This window comes from Rutidosis leptorrhynchoides, chromosome 6 (genome assembly GCF_046630445.1).
Source record: "Rutidosis leptorrhynchoides isolate AG116_Rl617_1_P2 chromosome 6, CSIRO_AGI_Rlap_v1, whole genome shotgun sequence".
Classification (NCBI taxonomy): Eukaryota; Viridiplantae; Streptophyta; class Magnoliopsida; order Asterales; family Asteraceae; genus Rutidosis; species Rutidosis leptorrhynchoides.
This window is the reverse complement of record NC_092338.1, coordinates 414023392-414042109: the sequence shown is the minus strand read 5'-3', so window position 1 is coordinate 414042109 and position 18718 is coordinate 414023392.

Genomic DNA, 18718 nt, shown 5'->3' with positions numbered 1-18718 from the left:
GAACTTTTCCATGTTTATATATATTAATTGAGATTGATATTTACATGATTAAATGTTTCCAACATGTTAAGCAATCAAACTTGTTAAGATTTGATTAATTGAAATAGGTTTCATATAGACAATTGACCACCCAAGTTGACCGGTGATTCACGAACGTTAAAACTTGTAAAAACTATATGATGACATATATATGGATATATATATATATATATAGTTAACATGATATTATGATAAGTAAACATATCATTAAGTATATTAACAATGAACTACATATGTAAAAACAAGACTACTAACTTAATGATTTTTAAACGAGACATATATGTAACGATTATCGTTGTAAAGACATTTAATGTATATATATCATATTAAGAGATATTCATACATGATAATATCATGATAATATAATAATTTAAAATCTCATTTGATATTATAAACATTGGGTTAACAACATTTAACAAGATCGTTAACCTAAAGGTTTCAAAACAACACTTACATGTAACGACTAACGATGACTTAACGACTCAGTTAAAATGTATATACATGTAGTGTTTTAATATGTATTTATACACTTTTAAAAGACTTCCATACACTTATCAAAATACTTCTACTTAACAAAAATGCTTACAATTACATCCTCGTTCAGTTTCATCAACAATTCTACTCGTATGCACCCGTATTCGTACTCGTACAATACACAGCATTTAGATGTATGTACTATTGGTATATACACTCCAATGATCAGCTCTTAGCAGCCCATGTGAGTCACCTAACACATGTGGGAACCATCATTTGGCAACTAGCATGAAATATCTCATAAAATTACAAAAATATGAGTAATCATTCATGACTTATTTACATGAAAACAAAATTACATATCCTTTATATCTAATCCATACACCAACGACCAAAAACACCTACAAACACTTTCATTCTTCAATTTTCTTCATCTAATTGATCTCTCTCAAGTTCTATCTTCAAGTTCTAAGTGTTCTTCATAAATTCTACAAGTTCTAGTTACATAAAATCAAGAATACTTTCAAGTTTGCTAGCTCACTTCCAATCTTGTAAGGTGATCATCCAACCTGAAGAAATCTTTGTTTCTTACAGTAGGTTATCATTCTAGTACAAGGTAATAATCATATTCAAACTTTGGTTCAATTTCTATAACTATAACAATCTTATTTCAAGTGATGATCTTACTTGAACTTGTTTTCGTGTCATGATTCTGCTTCAAGAACTTCGAGCCATCCAAGGATCCGTTGAAGCTAGATCCATTTTTATCTTTTCCAGTAGGTTTATCCAAGGAACTTAAGGTAGTAATGATGTTCATAACATCATTCGATTCATACATATAAAGCTATCTTATTCGAAGGTTTGAACTTGTAATCACTAGAACATAGTTTAGTTAATTCTAAACTTGTTCGCAAACAAAAGTTAATCCTTCTAACTTGACTTTTAAAATCAACTAAACACATATTATATATCTATATGATATGCTAACTTAATGATTTAAAACCTGGAAACACGAAAAACACTGTAAAACCGAATTTACACCGTCGTAGTAACACCGCGGGCTGTTTTGGGTTAGTTAATTAAAAACTATGATAAACTTTGATTTAAAAGTTGTTCTTCTGGGAAAATGATTTTTCTTATGAACATGAAACTATATCCAAAAATCATGGTTAAACTCAAAGTGTAAGTATGTTTTCTAAAATGGTCATCTAGACGTCGTTCTTTCGACTGAAATGACTACCTTTACAAAAACGACTTGTAACTTATTTTTCCGACTATAAACCTATACTTTTTCTGTTTAGATTCATAAAATAGAGTTCAATATGAAACCATAGCAATTTGATTCACTCAAAACGGATTTAAAATGAAGTTATGGGTAAAACAAGATTGGATAATTTTTCTCATTTTAGCTACGTGAAAATTGATAACAAATCTATTCCAACCATAACTTAATCAACTTGTATTGTATATTATGTAATCTTGAGATACCATAGACACGTATACAATGTTTCGACCTATCATGTCGACACATCTATATATATTTCGAAACAACCATAGACACTCTATATGTGAATGTTGGAGTTAGCTATACAGGGTTGAGGTTGATTCCAAAATATATATAGTTTGAGTTGTGATCAATACTGAGATACATATACACTGGGTCGTGGATTGATTCAAGATAATATTTATCGATTTATTTCTGTACATCTAACTGTGGACAACTAGTTGTAGGTTACTAACGAGGACAGCTGACTTAATAAACTTAAAACATCAAAATATATTAAAAGTGTTGTAAATATATTTTGAACATACTTTGATATATATGTATATATTGTTATAGGTTCGTGAATCAACCAGTGGCCAAGCCTTACTTCCCGACGAAGTAAAAATCTGTGAAAGTGAGTTATAGTCCCACTTTTAAAATCTAATATTTTTGGGATGAGAATACATGCAGGTTTTATAAATGATTTACAAAATAGACACAAGTACGTGAAACTACATTCTATGGTTGAATTATCGAAATCAAATATGCCCCTTTTTATTAAGTCTGGTAATCTAAGAATTAGGGAACAGACACCCTAATTGACGCGAATCCTAAAGATAGATCTATTGGGTCTAACAAACCCCATTCAAAGTACCGGATGCTTTAGTACTTCGAAATTTATATCATATCCGAAGGGTGTCCCGGAATGATGGGGATATTCTTATATATGCATCTTGTTAATGTCGGTTACCAGGTGTTCACCATATGAATGATTTTTATCTCTATGTATGGGATGTGTATTGAAATATGAAATCTTGTGGTCTATTATTATGATTTGATATATATAGGTTAAACCTATAACTCACCAACATTTTTATTGACGTTTTAAGCATGTTTATTCTCAGGTGATTATTAAGAGCTTTCGCTGTCGCATACTTAAATAAGGACGAGATTTGGAGTCCATGCTTGTATGATATTGTGTAAAAACTGCATTCAAGAAACTTATTTTGTTGTAACATATTTGTATTGTAAACCATTATGTAATGGTCGTGTGTAAACTGGATATTTTAGATTATCATTATTTGATAATCTACGTAAAGCTTTTTAAACCTTTATTGATGAAATAAAGGTTATGGTTTGTTTTAAAATGAATGCAGTCTTTGAAAAACGTCTCATATAGAGGTCAAAACCTCGCAACGAAATCAATTAATATGGAACGTTTTTAATCAATAAGAACGGGACATTTCAGTTGGTATCCGAGCGTTGGTCTTAGAGAACCATAATTTTGCATTAGTGTGTCTTATCGAGTTTGTTAGGATGCATTAGTGAGTCTGGACTTCGACCGTGTTTACTTGAAAAATGATTGCTTAACAAATTTTGTTGGAAACTATATATTTTTAACATGTGAATATTATGTGATATATTAATCTCTTAACGCGTTTGATATTATGTGATAGATGTCTACCTCTAGAACAAGTCCCATTGACTCACCTAATAATAATGAAGAGTCAAATGTAAATTGGAATGATTCGTGGACTGATTCACAAGTTCCCGAAGAGGAACCGGAAGAAGAGTCGGAACCGGAAGAAGAATCGGAACCGGAAGAAGAATCGGAACCGGATGAAGAAATAGAACCGGTGGGGGAAATAATAAAACGGTTAAGTAAAAGAAAATCCTCAACCAACCAACCAAGGTTAATTATGTTCAATGGTGTTTCCGCCAAGGAAGCAAAATATTGGGAGGATTACCAATTCTCCGATGAATCGGATTCCGACGAGAATTCCGATGATGTTATAGAAATTACCCCAACTGAATTTAAAAAGGCAAAAGAAAATAATAAGGGAAAGGGCATAAAAATAGAGAAATCTGATTCCAACCCCGATGAACTTTATATGTATCGTCAACCTCCGAAGTCCTTAAGTTGTAACAATGACCCGGGAACCTCTAAACCACCAGGTTTTTCTAAACCAATGTGGAAAACGACGGCTCGTATTAGGGGAACATCATATATCCCTAGAAACTTGGCAAAACGAACCAAAACCGAAGAAGAAGAAACAAGCGAGCCGGAATAAGATAGTTGTATTCGTGTGGTGTAATATATGTAATATAGTGTGCTTATGCTTTATGATATATGTAAAAATTGCTTGTATTAATAAGTATTTTTTTTTATGAATCTAACTCTTGTCTATTTTACAGTAAAAAAACACAAAATGGATAGACAACCCAATATTTTAAGAGACCTACCCGGAGACATGATTGATGAAATCTTGTCTAGAGTCGGTCAGAATTCTTCGGCACAACTATTTAAGGCGAGATCAGTTTGTAAGACATTCGAAGAACGTTCCAAGAATGCCTTGGTTTATAAAAGGCTTTCGTTCGAAAGATGAGGGATATCACATTGGGAAATCCATAAGTTACGATGTGTTTACTTATCCAACTTTCTCCCCCTTTTGTAGAAGCAAAAAGGTTAGCTCCCTCTGGAACTAAGCTCGCCCTAAGACAAATGCTCCCCTTGAACCGTACAAGGTGGAAAATAACAACCACAACAGATCAAAACACACAACGTACAATTTTTATTCATTCCTAGAAATATTACGTCATAAGATAACCATGTAATTAATATCTCAGGTGAGATTTTACATGAGCTTCAGGGTAGATTTAAGCATTGGAAGGAGTGACGGTTGTCCTCAAGGCGGGATAAACGCTGACCAATTTTCATGATGTTTTCATGAATCACATTATTTTGACCCTGGGGAGAGAGAGAACAAAAGTTAGGAGGGTTTTCTAGTGGAGGTTCATTAACCTGTTTGGTTAAAGATCTACGTATTGGGTATGAAGAGAGACTTGAGTGGCGTGGTGAAAGGGAGATGTCATTCCAACATATGTGAATAGTTTGGTCAGATGTAAACCATACATATGAAGGTTTTGAGCTGCATTTTGCATCCTTCACGCCATAAGGAATGGGACATTTGCTTTGAGTGAGTTCAAGAGACACCATAGTAGAGTGATCTCATTTGCGTCGAGCCGCCAAAGTTATTCACCCTTTTCATAGACCTTTTAGGTAATGATTTGTTACCAAAGATCATACGTTGGAGAGAGATGACGACAAAGGAATCCATCCTCACTGATATGGAATGCACCATGACTTGCTATTAGCCTTTACTGCACGATTATGATAGTTGCCTACTTGTGTGTTAATCGTTATTAGTATTTACTAGTTTAATTTTATAAGTTATATTTAGCACATCAAATGCGGCTCAGGTCTGCCCGAAAACTCGTGTGTACGTGAAAAATGATCGGGTGGTTGGGTTATTCCCCCGCCAGTGATTCAAAATACTTGTCTTTCAAGAAAAAAAAATTGTTTTATGACCGTTACATGTTATTGTGATACGAATTCAAAAAATACTTTATATAATTTTTTCATAAAATCATCTTTTTTTATAAGTACCAAAATGAGAAAAGTGTATGAATGCTTAATCGTCATGCATATATGATTATGATTAGCTTAGCATTTATAAGTATTAAGATTTAAGTGTCTTACCTTAGATTAAAAAAAAAATCATATAATGTGTGTTTGGATGAAACTTGCTTGTAGTTGGAACTGGAGCTTGTGAGTTAGATATGAAGTTGGAGCTTATGTTTGAAGCTAGTAGCTGGAGCTATATTATTTTTTATAATTAGATTTTTTTGCTCCGTTGGTCCTTAAGTTATACATGAAATTACAATCCGTGTCCCTCAAATTTTTAATTGGATTTTCGAGTCCTTTTAATTGCATAATTTGGTAATCCGCGTCCCTCCGTTTAAATGCCATCAAAATTGACCATTAAGTGCAGTCACGTGATTAACATGTGATGGGCATTTTCGTCTTATTATTTCAGTTCAGACTTTTTTTGCTCTGTTGGTCCCTCGTTTTTAAAATGTTTAACAACGGTGATCCCTCAAGTCATTAACCTTTTATAGGGAAAAAAAATTTCGTATCAAATATCAAAATCAATTCCATATGCACACTATTGTGATTTTGACGAATGAGTATGGTTTTTTGTTTCCATGTACTTAAAATTTGGGAGTATTGGTGTGTTTGGTCTGCAAATAAAAACCCAGGTCCAAATCAATTACATAAACCATCATATCTAGACCTAGCAATTGTGACCCATACACTCAAATTCGGGTCAAATGGGTCAAGCGTTCGGGTCAATTGGGTCTTGAGAATAATTAAGCCTAACAATGTAAATCAAAACTTAAAAAAAGATCTAAATGAGTTTCTTTCCAACCTATTGACTCATATACAAAAAATGAAGGAACGTGTATCAATACTCAAAGATCAATAAATAGAAATAGGTCTAATGGGTTTTGTGAATGGGTCAAATGGGTCGAGCACAAAAAGTTTCATCCGTCAAAAATTTATGAAAGCATTCATGGTTATATCATTTATTATGTATATTAATTGTTCTTATGTATATATGATAAATAATAATAACTAAAATAATGTAATAAATGTAAAAAAAATAAAAAGTTGATGTAACTCATTTGACCCATTTGACTCAACTGACCTGTGACCCGTTTCGAGCCGTTACCCAAATCGATCCAACCTGACCCATTTTGACCCGTTTAAAAAATTGACCCGTTTGACCTATGGCCCATTTCAACTCAAAACCATTTTGACCCGTTACCCAAATCAACCCAACCTGACCCGTTTGCCAGGCATATTCATATCCAAGGTAATCCATCCCAGTAAACATTAACTCAAATTTAAACCCAATATACATAACCTAAATCGCGCTACTAGTGGTGATGCTCGAAAGCAAAATTCGAATCCAGTGTTCGACGTATCTAATAGGCTTACATTGGTGGTCTTCGTAACTCTATTTTTTTCTCATGAAACCTGCATATCCGGCGGCCAGAGAAGCAGAATCGTATTTAGATCTGGATTGACCGGAGGCCGGAGAAGCAGATACGAAAAGAGAGGAAAAGGGTGTTCTTGATTTCGATCTATTTATTTCGTAACGTTTTTATGAAATACGAATCTGATTTTGATCTGTTTGTTGCGATCTATTTGTTTCATCACTTATTGGTTTCGATATGTTTGTTTCTAGTTCTAAACGACGAATTCTTGAAGTAGTTCCGGCGAACAAAATAGCTCTGCTGAAAAAGATTTCGAAGAATCACTCCTTCAAGGTGTGTGGTCTGTGTATGCGTATGTGTTTGTGTTTGTGTTTGCGTGGGTTTGTGTTTGTATAAATCATGATAGATTTCAGGCCTGGCTTCAAGGTTTGTGTTTTGTTAGATTTTTCAGTTTATAAATAGAAAAAACTAGTTGTGGAGCCCTCGCTTCGCGCCGGAGGCTCCGTTTTGAATGCGAGTTAAAAAAAAGTCTCGATCTATTTTGTAAAAAAGAATTTTTATCGACATCTAACATTGAAGGGTTGTTCCTTTTGTGAAAGTTGCTTCTTTTAGCATTCGGGTTTTTTTTTTTTAAGTTAGTTAATCTATCTTGTAAAAAAGAATGTTTTTCAACATTTTTTGGTAGGATTGATTGGTTGTTCCTTTTATAAAAGTTGCTTCTTTTATCGTTGAGGAAGGAAAGGAAAAAAAAAGGAAAAAAAGTTAGTTGATTTTTTTGTAAAACGTTGGGGATCACAAAAAAATTTTTTTACTGTAGCACAGTAATGGCCCCTGTGGGTCAACTGTTTGAGCGCTGCGTACAAGTTGGTAAAGCGTGGTAGGTGTTATTATTAAGTATTTTTAGTTTTAATAATGGGGTAAATAATAATTTAGAATTTAGAATTAGGTATAAAGTGGGGGGGTTTGATTTGTATTTTAATGGAAGTTAGAGGGTTAGTTTTGTAAAAAGCGAAAATGGAAATAGTACTATTCATGGAGAATAAGACAAATTTTGTGGCCCCTGTGGGTCCAACTGTTTGAGCGTTGCGTACAAGTCGGTAAAGCGTGGTGGGTGTTATTATTCAGTATTTTTGGTTTTAGTAATGGGGTAAATAATAATTTAGAATTTAAAATTAGGTATAAAGTGAGGAGTTTGATTTGTATTTTAATGGAAGTTAGGGGGTTAGTTTTGTGAAAAGCGAAAATGAAAATAGTACTATTCATGGAGAATCAGACAAATTTTGTCTATTAGATATAAGTATTAATATTAATGTTGATGCTCTTGTTTATTTTAGAGATGATTTGATCTGATGATGAAGATTAGTTGAAGTTTAGGCAAGGTTGTAAAAGTCGCGAGTCGGGGACGCATAGGTCGAGACCTAAAAAGGTCGCGTCAGTCGAGTCGGTGACGCGTCAGTGACGCATCGGTCGCTGACCAACGTTGACTTTATTACTCCCTCCGTCTCATTCCAATAGTCCACAGACAAAAAACACGCAGTTTTATGAAATCCCACTAACTTCATTTCTCCACCAATGAAATATCTTCTCTCTCCAGATCCACCAATGAAATATCTTCTTTCCTTTCTATTTATGGAAGTGGAGTATCAGAATGGGACAGCCCAAAATGAAATACTGCCCTATTGGAATGAGACGGAGGTAGTAATAATTTTTTAAATATATATTATATATGTATAAAATAGTTGATTTTGTACCATAAATTTCTTAAAATAAAACTTGAATTTAAATACAATCAAACTTCAAACTCAATTAATGTTGCCAAGTACATAATCACTAAGGACACGGAGAAAAGAGAGGCCCAAAAAATGAAAACAAACCCTAATTTTAAAACATATCACATCTTGACGAAAATTTGACTGATTTTGACCGTTTTTGACCAACTTTGACCGTCTTTGACAGACTTTGACAGAATTTTTAGCTTTGACCGTCTTTTGAGTCGTTTTCAGAAAAAACGGGACGGAGAACCCAAAAAAACGAGGCATCGGCCGACGCGTCGGCCAAGTCGGCCGGTATGACACCCCCAAAGAGGGCCTGGGGTATTTGTGTCTAATTATATCAAATCACAGTTGTATAAACGAGAACGACTCTACATGAGACGTTTTGTTGAGTTTTGCAGCGGAAGATAAATATGTCTTTAATTGATATGATATGTAATGAAGACTCCAAGCATAGCAAGCAATCATCATCAAAGCAGTAGATATACAGCGGAAACAATATTTAAGTACCTGAGAATAAACATGCTTAAAAAGTCAACACGAGGTTGAGTGAGTTCATATGTTTGTCATAAATAATGATTTCAGTAATAGTGTTAGACCACAAGATTTGTTTTCATAAGTAGATCACTCAGATCTAGTCAAGTTGATCTCCCGCAGGATCAAAAAGTTATGCCAGTGCGTGATATTTAGACTAAACGTTGTTTGCCCCGTGACAAGTTGTTCTGTCCTTGTCGTTTAATTTCATTATCAAGTAATACAAAGACTTAGTCAAATGTATCGGGGACGTTACTCCCGATAGGCCTATCCCCAATAATTAAGAATGCCGCAGCAATTAAAAATATCACTGTAGGGACTTAGTCGGACATAGCCGGGTATAGCATAGTTTTAACAGTTGGTACTGATATTTAGACTAGACTTTCAAGTTTGCCCCGTACAAGTTATCGTTTATACTTGTCGGTTGGGGACTTGCTGGTCATAGCCTAACATATCACAGTTTAATAGTTGATACGTGTAAAACAGTTATAAAAGTTGCGCATGTATTCTCAGCCCAAAAATATAGATAAAAAAGGGAGCTATGAAAACTCACATTAAACAGCAGTTGAAGTATTCCACACAAGAAGGAAAGTAAAGCAAGTAAGTGATCTGGATATCAACCTTTAGGTATAACGTTTGATTAGTTAATGTCTAACTTGACATAAAGTATGTTTATTAATATAGCAACTATATTGACAGTGACAGTTTTCGAGAAAAGTTCCTATTTCTCAAAAGTTTCTATTTTTGGAAACCTACTATTTATGAAAAACTTCCACTTATAGTAAGCTTCTAGTTTAAGAATGTTCGGGTTATAATTCTTAACAAAGATGTTGTACAATCTCGCCCAAACTTCGTCGCTAACATGCAAGTCACTCGAATGATCTATTGAAACTGAGCGGCCCAGGATCTCTTGACTAGAATCTAAGTCTTGGCATTCGAGATCCACAAGCGTCCCATAATGGTAACAAGGATCACCCTAGGCCACAAGTAGTGGTGATGTTTGTAGTCTTTGTACGCTATCTTTAATTATAACCTTCACGTTAGGTGCGTATATACATATATATTCATTAATTCGATTTTAATTATAACTCCTATATATTAATTCATAAAAAACTTTTATAATTTTTAGTAACATATATTACTAATTATAACATGTTATTTATTTTTATTTTAATTGCATATAATTTATAACATTATTTACATGTTTCGGTAAAAAAATAAAAAACCGAAGTAAATAGTAAAAAGTAAAAAGTAAGAAAAGAATACTTACTAATAGTAATTCTTCAAAGAGAGAATGAGAGAAATTTTGGTGTGAGTTTGAATGAGAAATGAGGGGTACTTATACTTGAAAAAATTAGGTAAAAAGAATAAAATAATTAAAAGAAAAAGAAATATTTTAATTTTTAATGGGATTTTAAAATTCAAAAGTATTAAATGATAGGTCATGGGATAATGCACAAAATAAAATAATAAAAGTAGTTTTCCATTATAATTTTTAATTAAAAAGTAATTTATTTATTTATTTTATTAAAAAAATCATTTATTTTAAGGATTTTATATATATATATATATATATATTTAAAATAAACAAATTGATTTACTACTTTTCCAAGAATATTTGTCAATATTTTTTTTATTCATAATAACAATACTGATAATAAAGATATTAATTATTGATATCTTGTTTAAAAAAGATATTAATAATAATAATATTAATATATCAAATTAATGCATAATTATTTACAAATAATTGTTCGTGAATCGTCGGAATTAGTCGAGGTTAAATGAAATCATATAAAGATTTTTGTTTAAATTTTGCCGGAAATTTACGGGTTGTCACAGTATCCCCCTGTTAATAGAAATTTCGTCCCGAAATTTAGTTGTTGCCATCAGTCGGCGTTGTTTGTAAACAGGTGAGGATATTTTCGTTTTATTTGGTCTTCGCATTCCCAGGTATGCTCAGGGCCTTTCGTGAATTCCAACTAATAGGATATTGTTTTGTTTCTAGCGTTTAAATCTGACGATCCATAAATTCTACGAAGTGCATTTTATTATTAATGCAGTGGTTATCTAAAGGATTTAACAAGAGTGTCATTGATTAGGTTTTCCTCATAAAGAGATGATGACGTTATACAAGCATTTCAATATACATGAAATGTGTGATGAATAATAGTGAGCTTATTTAAACCTTGAGCGTTTATGCAACAATATTAGGGTAGACAAAATAGAGAGGAGTTCATGAAAATCATAATCATGAAATTTGATAGAGATCGTCATTCTTTACAACAAGAATGATGAATATGAGTTGAAAAAGAGAGTTTTATCGACATTAAATAATATGGATAAAATGATTCGATTATAGAAAGAGTATAAATGAAACTATCACAAAAGAGTGAAATGAGGAAATTAAATGTTCACCTTAACTTTTGATATGGTTAAAGTTGATTTCCGGAATTCAAGGGATTTAAAGAAATCTTCATAATCTTTATTAGATTTGATTCTCCGGTAATTAAGAAAATTAGGATTTTCTTTAATTAAATGCGGTGAATTGTCTCGATTGCTGTGTCTAGAATTTCGCTATAAATTAGCTTCTTCCGTTTCATTATCTTCACCACTTTTATACTTTCTTCCTCAATTCATACTTCCAAAAGATTTCTTAATATGCTCAATCCAGTTCTTGTTCTTGACCCTATATTGGTTATCGCCACAATCTTCCTTCTTTTCCAACTCCCACCAGAGGAGTGTGTTTACTTCTATTATGCTCTAGGATTTATCGTGTTTTTAGTTCTCCCGTGTCTTTATATTGCTATACGCATTGATATACACGGTTTGTAATTTCGGTATTTTTATCGGGCTTTATATTTTTCCTTATTTGTCGAAGCTCTTTGCCTTTTTATTCTCCTCTCGACTCTAAGTAAAGCGAGTAATGGTCCAGAATTTGTAGGTATGAAGTTTCGAATGAACATAATGTTCTAAGCAGGAAGGAACGTAATATCATGATTTGATTTGTTATATTACAAGAATTACTGAGGATAGAACTATCAAGAATATATGTTCTTGATATGTTCAGAGATTAACTAGAATGTAAGAGTCGTGTAACATGGCAAATGATGATTAATAAGTCTATGAATCATCATCTTCCATTAAAAATTTAGCATGACTTACTGTAATATAATCACGTTGGTCTGACGTCATTATATTATACTAACTCATGCTTCAATTCCCAACACTACTTCAAATCATTCATAATTTAAACTTGAATTTTACAGAATATAGAAACTAAAACAGTTTTCTTTATGATGTGATAAAGATATCGCAAGGAGACAGTTAATTGCGGTCAAGAATCGTTATGAAGATATCTTCAGAAATATAGAGGATATTTATAACGAAAGATACGGTGATATCTTAGAATTTCTAAGATCCAATGACGAGGAAAATTCTTCTGTTTCCTCTGCATTTAATGCTACCATATCTGAATCATTGGTTATCAATCCGAGATGGTTTCAAGAAATTTTATTTTTAGATGATTAAACGCTGATTGTAATCGTCAACGGACCTAATGGTTAATGAATAGGCGTTATTGATTTTAAAAGTAATGAATGATAATTTCGGTGGTTTGATATGATATTTCATCATAGAATATGAATGAATACAATTCATGAGATTCAGAATTGAAGAATGTACAATGTAACATATTAATGTGAGATATAAATATTTCTAGGGTATTACCTACCCGTTAAAATATTTTCACAATTAACAGTTTGTACAAAAGAGTTTTAATTACAGTCTTTATGAAAATATAAATACATATATATTTTTCTTCAGATGTAATCATGGATTTAATATAATATTAAACTCATTTGATTTACGGTTGATACTAGAATGAATAATCTCCAAAACCTTTAGAGATTTCATAATTGTCGCGAAATATTTCGCTAATGAAGTTATGAATCAATACATTCATAGTTACACTTGATTTATTATGAAATGGAGTTTATTGTGTTGAAGCAGTGATTAACAATTGTTAAGTCATTAACGAAGGGTGTACATCATAGCATATTAGTGATATGAATTAACCAAGTAGTACATACTAGTTGAGATTCACACGTAATTGCTTAGTACGACAAGATTTATTATTGTTCCAAATCATATATATAATGTATACATATATAATTCTTCACGAAGAATGAGTCAATACATCTTAACTCATTATTGCTAATATTCCTTGGTATCTTTGGGGCGTATGATGTTGATATCCGAGGTACCGAGTGTGATGTTGAGGCGTGGGATGCGGATGTTGTTGTTGATGAAGCTGATGGTGCTAATGTTGTTGCTGAAACTGATGCAATTGCTGGTGCTTATAATGCTTGCTGTGTTGATGATGTTGGCGGTACTGTTGAGGCTGTTGCTAATTCTGGTAGTGCCGTCGGTGCTGGTGATGTTGACGATACTGTTGGTGGTGTTGCGGTTGTTGTTGGTATTGCTTGTGGTGTTGGTGATGTTGGTGGTATTACTGGTACTGGTGGTGCTGATTATGCTACTGGTGTTGCTTGTGGTACTTGGGTAATAGGTGTGAGCCTAGCTTCTAAATCGTGCACCGTTTCCTCCAGGGTTTCTACTTTATAATCGAGTCTATGGATTTGTTCTACCCATTCCTCAGTAAGGTTTGTCAATTCTTGATATTTAGTTCGAAGTCTTCTAACTTCTTCTAATAACCCTATCTGATTAGAATTTGGGAGTAGAGGACGAATACTGTCTTTAACTACGGTGAGACGACCTTCGAGGCGGAAAATCCTTGCGAAAAGAGTGAAAACAGTATTGCGAACAGGTTCACCGGTAAGCGGATCGAGTGCTCCGACGTTTGGTGGTAAGTTTGGCTCGTGATAAGGAGTACCTTCTTCATTTCGCCATAGGGTGAGTATTTCGCGAACCCATCCCCATTTTCTGAAGAAATCACGGTAATTGATCGGTGGGTGTGCTCCCGTTATGCTATCTTCGGAGCTAGAGGAACTTGAGGAATCGGGTGAGAAATCCATATTATGTGTTTGGAATAAGGGTTTGATTTGAAATGGGTGTTGAATATTAAATGATATATTCGTCTCCTTGAATACATATATATAGCAAAAAGGTTTCCGTAATTTACGGAAGGAATTTAGGAAAAGCGTTAGACAAAGTCTATCGGGATAGATATGATAAGATATGATTTGTCTATACTCCATTTATGTAATAATGGCGGTATGACGTGTCGAGATTAAAATGATAAATATGTAATCAGATAAACTTTCGATTAAAGACATTTTAATCCGATCTTCTCGTTTTCACTCAAAATAAGCAACAAAAAAAGGTTTTTTGCTTGAGCTATATGATCCTTTAAATCGGTAATCCAAACCCTTCCATTCTAGAGTTTCGTAGATGTCACCCGTCAAGAAAATTCAAAGATCAAAAATAACGAGAAATCAAATATTTTGAAAGTAATGAATATGAATAGTAGAGATTTCAAGAATCATGGTTAACATTTCATGTAATACGTATGTAATACACAAAAACCATGATAAATGACAAGGAATGTCGATAATTTCAGAAATCATGGTGTCGTATTTAAATGTGATGGCGGGATTTGATAGTACTTAGGAAAGTGAGCAGAGTTCTTAGATTGGCTTGGCATTCTAAGATAAGTAAAGTTTCTAAAGTATAGGGTAGCATTTAACAGTTAAAGGCAACAATTAAAGGCACTATGGTCAAGGATAGTTGTAGTCCTACATTGCTAAGGTACCTAATTGTATAAGGCACACATAAAATGCAATCCTGGTTCTCTACAACAACCTGCTCTGATACCAATCTATGACACCCCCAAATAGGGCCTGGGGTATTTGTGTCTAATTATATCAAATCACAGTTGTATAAACGAGAACGACTCTACATGAGACGTTTTGTTGAGTTTTGCAGCGGAAGATAAATATGTCTTTAATTGATATGATATGTAATGAAGACTCCAAGCATAGAAAGCAATCATCATCAAAGCAGTAGATATACAGCGGAAGCAATATTTAAGTACCTGAGAATAAACATGCTTAAAAAGTCAACACGAGGTTGAGTGAGTTCATAGGTTTGTCATAAATAATGATTTCAGTAATAGTGTTAGACCACAAGATTTGTTTTCATAAGTAGATCACTCAGATCTAGTCAAGTTGATCTCCCGCAGGATCAAAAAGTTATGCCAGTGCGTGATATTTAGACTAAACGTTGTTTGCCCCGTGACAAGTTGTTATGTCCTTGTCGTTTAATTTCATTATCAAGTAATACAAAGACTTAGTCAAATGTATCGGGGACGTTACTCCCGATAGGCCTATCCCCAATAATTAAGAATGCCGCAGCAATTAAAAATATCACTGTAGGGACTTAGTCGGACATAGCCGGGTATAGCATAGTTTTAACAGTTGGTACTGATATTTAGACTAGACTTTCAAGTTTGCCCCGTACAAGTTATCGTTTATACTTTTCGGTTGGGGACTTGCTGGTCATAGCCTAACATATCACAGTTTAATAGTTGATACGTGTAAAACAGTTATAAAAGTTGCGCATGTATTCTCAGCCCAAAAATATAGATAAAAAAGGGAGCTATGAAAACTCACATTAAACAGCAGTTGAAGTATTCCACACAAGAAGGAAAGTAAAGCAAGTAAGTGATCTGGATATCAACCTTTTAGTATAACGTTTGATTAGTTAATGTCTAACTTGGCATAAAGTATGTTTATTAATATAGCAACTATATTGACAGTGACAGTTTTCGAGAAAAGTTCCTATTTCTCAAAAGTTTCTATTTTTGGAAACCTACTATTTATGAAAAACTTCCACTTATAGTAAGCTTCTAGTTTAAGAATGTTCGGGTTATAATTCTTAACAAAGATGTTGTACAATCTCGCCCAAACTTCGTCGCTAACATGCAAGTCACTCGAATGATCTATTGAAACCGAGCGGCCCAGGATCTCTTGACCAGAATCTAAGTCTTGGCATTCGAGATCCACAAGCGTCCCATAATGGTAACAAGGATCACCCTAGGCCACAAGTAGCGGTGATGTTTGTAGTCTTTGTACACTATCTTTAATTATAACTTTCACGTTAGGTGCGTATATACATATATATTCATTAATTCGATTTTAATTATAACTCCTATATATTAATTCATAAAAATACTTTTATAATTTTTAGTAACATATATTACTAATTATAACATGTTATTTATTTTAATTTTAATTGCATATAATTTATAACATTATTTACATGTTTCGGTAAAAAAAATAATAAACCGAAGTAAATAGTAAAAAGTAAAAAGTAAGAAAAGAATACTTACTAGTAGTAATTCTTCAAAGAGAGAATGAGAGAAATTTTTGTGTGAGTTTGAATGAGAAATGAGGGGTATTTATACTTGAAAAAATTAGGTAAAAAGAATAAAATAATTAAAAGAAAAAAAATATTTTAATTTTTAATGGGATTTTAAAATTCAAAAGTATTAAATGTTAGGTCATGGGATAATGCACAAAATAAAATAATAAAAGTAGTTTTTCATTATAATTTTTAATTAAAAAGTAATTTATTTATTTATTTATTTATTTTATTAAAAAAAATCATTTATTTTAAGGATTATATATATATATATATATATATATATATATATATATATATATATATATATTTTTAAAATAAACAAATTGATTTACTACTTTTCTAAGAATATTTGTCAATATTTTTTTATTCATAATAACAATACTGATAATAAAGATATTAATTATTGATATCTTGTTTAAAAAGGATATTAATAATAATAATATTAATATATCAAATTAATGCGTAATTATTTACAAATAATTGTTCGTGAATCGTCGGAATTAGTCGAGGTTAAATGAAATCATATAAAGATTTTTGTTTAAATTTTACCGAAAATTTACGGGTTGTCACAGCCGGCTTTTACAACACTGAGTTTAGGATGAAAATAGAAGAGAGAGATGATGATGAATGAATCTGATGAGAGAGGGATATAGATTTGATATGTGAATGTACATTTTTACGGAGTATAAATTTATAAATATATATATTTGTGTTCTTATTTTTATAAATTTATAAATTAATAATATAAAAATTATTTGCACCAGTGGTCCCTCGTTTTTAATTAATAAAAGAGTAAAAAGACGATTTTACCCTCACGTGCAATGCACATGTCAAGGGTTAATGGCTAATTTAGACGGCAGTTAGACGGATGGACGCGGATTGCAAAATTATGCAATTAAAAGGACTCGAAGATCCAATTAATAACTTGAGGGACTCGGATTGTAATTTTGTGTATAACTTAAGGACCAACGGAGCAAAAAAGTCTTATAAGTGTTTGATAAATTTGTTAGAGCTTATATTTTAATTCATAAGCTCTACATTTTTTCATAAGCTACTATAAATAGCTTATTCTTTAAGAGCTTATGATTTTCATATGTTCAATTACTTTTTATGTTTACTCAATATGATTTATGACTTGAAATTCATAAGCTCAAGCTTTTATAAGTTTCAATAAGCTTCAATAAGCTCGTATGTCAAACACACTATGTTACTTTGATTCAATTAACCTGCATCCAATAAATTTATGTTTGGATATCAACTCATCTCTACCAAAATAACTAAACCAATTTCTGATGACATAATGACATATCTTAATCCAATTCAATCCAACAATTTAAATAAAGTTAAAGATAATATAAAAAATAAAAAAAATGATTATACATAAGAAAAAAATACGGAGCAGTGCTTGATTTAACGATTCAAAAAGAGAGTGCTGGGTCCACGAATATGCCTTTTTAACAGCGTGGCAATGCCTCAGCCGTCTGTTGTGATCGTGGACCCACATCAAAATCTTAAATCTAATTAAAAGCCTTTCTGTACTTCGCAGTGGACCATTGCCTCCTAATTACGAAAACAGAACAAAACAGAATATGCTATTTCTAAATTACAAAAATATCCCTTCGTGGTAGATATATTTTTGTCACTCATTTCAGCTTGCTAATCGTGATTTTGCGTCATGTGAATAGTATGAAATGAATCCTTTTATACTCCGTATTTCCTTAATCAATCATTTCATGAATTATGCAATTTTATTTCCCTTTTATTGTGTAAATAAATACTGTAATAAGAAACAAATAATACATGGGTTTATTTACATGATAATATTATTTATACATCAAAGTTTCTATATGTAATAATTATCACATATATTTCTACCATATTCATATAAGCAAAAATGACTCATTTTAGATTATGTTTTTCTACAATACACCCTAAAATAGGGGCGAAGTCCACGAATTTTGACCGACCAATCAAAAAAGGACAAACATTAGTGACCTTCGAATATATGGTTTGTAGTCGTGAATATGGAAAAGAACTGAGCAACACGAACTGACAAAGATGGAACGTGCATTTGGTGAACAAGTTCGTGGAAATTCGAAAAGTCAAACTGCAAACCTCGACGAACTTACATTTTCGAGGTTGATAGATACGGTGTTATTCCATTTCACGACTTCATACATCCATATAC